The sequence below is a fragment of the Dermacentor silvarum genome, chromosome 2 (assembly GCF_013339745.2).
Source record: "Dermacentor silvarum isolate Dsil-2018 chromosome 2, BIME_Dsil_1.4, whole genome shotgun sequence".
Classification (NCBI taxonomy): Eukaryota; Metazoa; Arthropoda; class Arachnida; order Ixodida; family Ixodidae; genus Dermacentor; species Dermacentor silvarum.
The window spans coordinates 52,457,043-52,462,842 of NC_051155.1; positions in this window are offsets into that span (position 1 = coordinate 52,457,043).

Here is a 5,800-nt window from a genome sequence, read left to right on the forward strand (position 1 = left end):
CTCCCACGGCCGGCATTCACAGTAATTCTGCGTAACTTGTTCGATGAAATCGGCTGAGTGGTGCCGTTTCGGTTGCGTTATTTTTTTGGCTAAACACAAACGCCGCGATTTCCTAGTGATGCTTTCCACTCATTTATATGCCACTCTTGCCATCCACTGCTCATGGTCCGCTGATTCCATCCATATCGCGGGGGGAGCATCGCTTTGACCACTGACGAAGCGTGAAAAGCACAAAAAAGAATAGTATGGAAAGGCATCGCTACAATATCGCCGCCCGGCTAGTTTCTCTTGGGTTCGTCCATCAATCTGAGCATAAAACGTAACCAGTCACGTCGCAAACCACTCACAAACATTCCGTTGTTGGGGAGTCACATGATGTGTTGCTGCATTACTTAGCAATCAACGCGGATAAGTTCCTGCTACCCTTGCGCTGTTGCTGCTACTTATTGAAAAAAGGTAACGTTCACATATACAGTATTCGCTCCCGGACAAAATAAAGATATTTAGAAATAGTGGTGCATGGGAAAAAAACTTCTCTTGATAAAGCAGCTGCGTTGCACGTAGCAAGCTGACAGTAATGATGAATACATTTTGAACATAGATATCGACAGCATGTGATAAGCAATCGGGCGCAGCTAGCGATGTCGGGAAATGTACGTGGTAACGAAAGGATACTGTCTTAGCTGCCACCAAATTTAACTTGTCATTCAAACGTTTTGTAATATTTCTGCTTGTTAAGAATTATTTCGAAATCTATATTGCATTAAAGACACTATCTCATGAATCTTTTTACTGTACCAAGTAAAAATGAATAAATGAAAAGAAGCAGGAATTGGGGCCAAAACAATGCCACGTGCCAAAATCAGTTAAAACAACAAAATGTTTTCAGGAAAGAGCTGAATTTCCGCGGCTCTGACAACAACTTGCCAGGTTTAAAAAATAACTTGAATAAACAAGCTTCGCTTTGATATGTTTGTCGACATGAAAGCATATGGGACGGATTTAAATTGCCTTTGTGAGCATGTCGTCATTGAAGCGCACCCGAGCAGCATTAGGCCCCCTGATGTCACCCATTGTCATGGCTAGCGTTGCCATTTCGTTCCAGTCCGGGTGTCCGTGAAATGCACTGGGAAGTTTCCATGCCTTTTATGTGTCACGTGAACCCAATGAGAGAAAAAAAAAGATGGCGTCATGCCTTCCAGATCCGCTCAAACACAGGTGAAATGGTCGTGAGGACAGCATGCATGCAGATTACAAACGCCGCTAAAAATAAATTGTAAGCTGCGATACTGACAATGAGCTTGCGTTTTGTGCTTTGGCACGTAGTATAATTCACCAACGCTTATGATTGATATGAGTGGATGTGTTTTTCAGGCGATGCAACAAAAGGAAGCAAAACCAAACACACACACACACACACACACACACACACACACACACACACACACACACACACACACACACACACATATATATATATATATATATATATATATATATATATATCTGTGTGTATGCGTGTGTGCATCACCTTTACAACATCCAAATACGTATGTAGTCATGTCATTACTGCGGGCTTTACTCAAACAAGGATCGGCGACAGAGAAAAGATCACATGGGCAGCGCGTGTCTCCGGAATGAAAATGTTGAGAGGGTGCGGCGCTCCACAGAGAATTGATCAATTTTTGGGGGAACTGTGTGACAGCTTCGTTCGTCTTTGATTAACGATTCGGTTAATTAAGCTGTGTAGGTATGCTGCCAGCTTTATTTTCACTGTATGTTTCTTTTTTTAGAGGAATAGGCGTCGTTAAAGCGTTCATAAAAGTCCGTACAGACACGCTGAAGCACCCAAACAATGGCAAGTCATAACCTATAAAAAGCTGTTTTTGTCTCATTAAATTTATGTAGTGAACGAGGCTTCTTAGCAGGCGATTTTCACTTCTAAGCAACCTTTATTGCTTTGCGATTGCACCGAAAGAGTCATATCCTGCCTAAATAAAGCACGTAGCTTCGCGTCCACCCTACTGCATAGAGCAAAGATAAAAAAAAAGCTGTGAAATTAAGCAAATTGTGCTGATACGAGGATCTGTTAGAAAAGTATCTGACCTTTGGCCGAAAAAAAACACACAGGCATAACTGGAGCGTTGGAAACCTAATCACCCTCAACGTAGTCTGCGTCACACACTTCTCCCAGCGGTGCTGCCATTGTTGTAAGCATTCCGAGAAGGCCTCTTTCGGAATGGAGTTTAGCTCAGCTCTCGTCGCAGCCATAATGTCCTCTGTTGTCTGAAATCACGCTCCTTTCAATGGCCTGATTTTGGGAAACAGCGAGAACTCACAGAGGACCATATCAGGAGAGTAAGGAGCTTGTTGAACTACAGGAGTTCGGTTTTTCGCCAAAAAAGTCTGAATCAAGTGCGATGAATGTGCAGGAGCATTGTCGTGATGGATGCGCCAATTTCCTGTTGACCACAACTCCGGTCTCTTGCGCAGTACAGCATCACATAGGCGACGGAGGACATTCCTGCAGTACTGTTTGGTTATTGTTTGACCCTGTGGTCAAACTCGTGGTGTACCACACTGCGGGAGTCAAACAAAGCAGGCAGCATCACTTTGAGGTTGCTGCGCACTTGGCGGGCCTTCTTTGGTCTTGTTGACATGAAATGCTTCCACTGTGACGACTGGGATTGGGTTTCCGGGTCGTACCCGTACACCCAAGACTCGTCACCGGTGATTATGGTGTTCATTTTATTTTTATTACGGTGTTAACTAGTGATTATAGGATTTTTATATTTGAAACAAATTCGTGTTTTATTACAGCTACAGTGCCGTAAACCGTGAATTGTGCGATATTTATAGGCTGTCACGGCATTCAAGCTATCATTATTGTCCTTCATGCGCTTATATTTTGTTATAATGCCATTGTGTACCGGCGCACTTTTGCCCGGAATATAATATTTGAGCAGTTGAATAAACCAAATGTTTGATTTATTCCTGATGAAGCTGCGCTGCATTTGTAATAATGTGTCTGTGTCCCACTTTATGTTCTTCCAAAATCAGCCTATCTACTGTAATTGCTATAGGTGCAGGCAGCATAGTGCGTAAAATGCATCTTAAGTTTGTTTGTAATGATGTTCGTAGCCAATTATATATGTTTATTATAAATCTACCACGGGTGTTCTGTTCTCCTGCGCCTAGTCCCAGAGAAAGTAAATGACTAAACCTACTCGCAAGTTCTAACGTTATAGTCACCATGTTTTTTACGCATGATTTTTTTACGACTTAGGGCACATAATTTGTGGAATCCACTCCAGCAGTATGAGAAACACGTCATCAACTGGCGAAGCAAAGTTGCAGCAGTTTAGCCAGGACCGGTTCAACCCCGTAAAACATTATTGGGTACCCTTGGGTATTGGGTAGCATGCCTAGGGCACTAAATTGGGCAGAGAACAACAACAAAAATTCCTCTTTGCCGCCATGATATCATTGTGGCATCACCTAGTAAAGGATGCAACAAAACTACCTTACAGAATAAAAGGCAATCACAAATACTTACAAACCCTTGCCCCACAGGTTGTTAGCTCCCTTGTGTGCCACGTCTGCGAAATACTAAAGCACCAAGGAGGCATTCAGTATTGAACCGCGATGTCACGGAGGCTAGCATGCCACTGCTTGGATCACACTTGTTTCGCAAGAGATATTGGGTTCTCCTAAACGAGACCACTGGAGAGGGGTGTATTGGGCCGGTTGGTGCATCACTGAGTCAGTACAAAAGGCAGCATAGAGAATAGACTTATACAGAGATTCATGGCGCCACGTGTGTCCCTCAGATTGCACTGCTCTGTCATGGTGCAACAAGACACGCATTTTAATAAAGCGGAACTTTCATTCATCCTTCCACTCAATTGAGGGTAGTGGACTGCTGACTGCTGCAGTTCCGAGTCAAAGTGTCTGCGATGTACAAAGCCACATAAGCGCTGCTGCGTTTCTTGAAATGCACCAGCCGCGAAGACCACTTGCGATAGACTCAACAGTGAACGCTTGATTGTGTATGTATCAGTGCAAAGTTTGACCTTATCTATAACTTCTCATCTTTCAGTTCACATTCCTTCTTTGTCTTTTATGGAGACCCTACCTGCCAATTACTCCCAGCTATATTGAACCCCCGCAGCGTAACATCGAAACCACACTCTCCAAAAAAATGGGAAGAGCTTTGGCTTACCGGTGCCTACGTGGGCGGAGCCACCGACTTAGCCTGGGGGCTTTTGCCCTCGGGCCCTAGTTTCTCTGGACCTAAATAAAGTTCTTGCCATGCCATGCCAGGAGGTTTTCTGACCGAGAGTAACTAATTCTACTGTGTTGTCTTTCTCCATCGACATCTGGGAATTGAAAATTGATCTTTTCAAAGTGTTCATCAATTTCTTGCACTTTGCGAGTCATAACATTTGTGCTATGCGCAAAATTCCTTACACATATCCCATATGGTTCGCGTAACTTGCGACAAAATTTAAAAATATGCACGTGCCACGCAGCTGGGCAAAACCAAGGTGTCTTTGTTTGCCGTCGTTTGGATTAAGTCAGATAGAACACTAACAACGTGCCGCGCAGCTACTCACGTGGTATTTTGGGCGGGCTTTTGCGGCCTTCCTTTGAGGCTTGGAAATAAGTTTTGTGTAGCACGTGTTTACCAATAGAAAGATCGATCGGGAATTTGTGCACGGTGTATAATTTTCTAGCTGACACTTTTGTCCTGAATGTAATATTGAGCAGTTAAATAATTGCTATAACTAATTATGCAATTAGGCGAAATACAAAATAAAGTCTCATTTGCTCCAAGCGATGGTAAACAACAATACCTTTATTTGGTACAGTTACGTGTCACATGAGTTTTTTTTTTTTAGTTTTGACACAAGTTACCTGAGACACATGGTATATACAAAACATACATAGCAAGCGTCCAAACCACTATCGGATGGTACCTCCGCTCGCTACGTGCATCGAAGTTATACCGCGATGGTCCTTCACTGCTTTTTGCTCATACACATACTCCTGGCGGCCTCTTCAGATTTCGTTGGTACGAGTACAGTGTGTTGTTACTTTTCAAAACCCTTCATGTCTCTTAACTAGAGATTAAGATTTACTTTCCAAATATTAGGCACCAAGTTTGCGTTAACCGCAAGTTTCGAGCTTGCAGCTCCGAAGCGGAACCCGGATACCGTGTTGCGTACGGTACCATAAATTTCAGCTAATAGCACGTCACGTTACGACAGCTGTGATGACGTCCGTCTGGGAGCCTTACCCGGATGCAGCGATGATTCACACAGCAGCCGACTTTTCTGCTGCTATAAAAACAAAGAGAACGGTGCATGTTACGTTATAATATAGCATTAAGCATAAGGTCCACCCACACTAGCTTCGCTATTGCTTTTTTTGTGAGCTTACGTTTGCTTTCAGTTGCCTGCTAGTATTAGCTGAACGTTGGAATTGCGCAAGCAACCATGCTCTCAATGGTGGCGATGGCACAGCCCGCACCGTAATGTTAAAATAATTTTTCTTGTTCTCTCTATGCTCAGTGTTAAATTGCACAATTGCACACATGCACACGTGCGAACACGGCCCCGAGAGAAATAAATAGACAGTGCTAGCCTGTATAAGATGAGTACTACTCCTTTCTTCGGTGCGCTGCTAGCGCTAGTGGTCGTTCGAGATCAACTTCGTTTCTTTATGTTTCCCAAATATACTAGATACGGGAGGCTTCAGATTCGGACTTTGCTCATTCGCTAAATATCTAGCTGCCTTG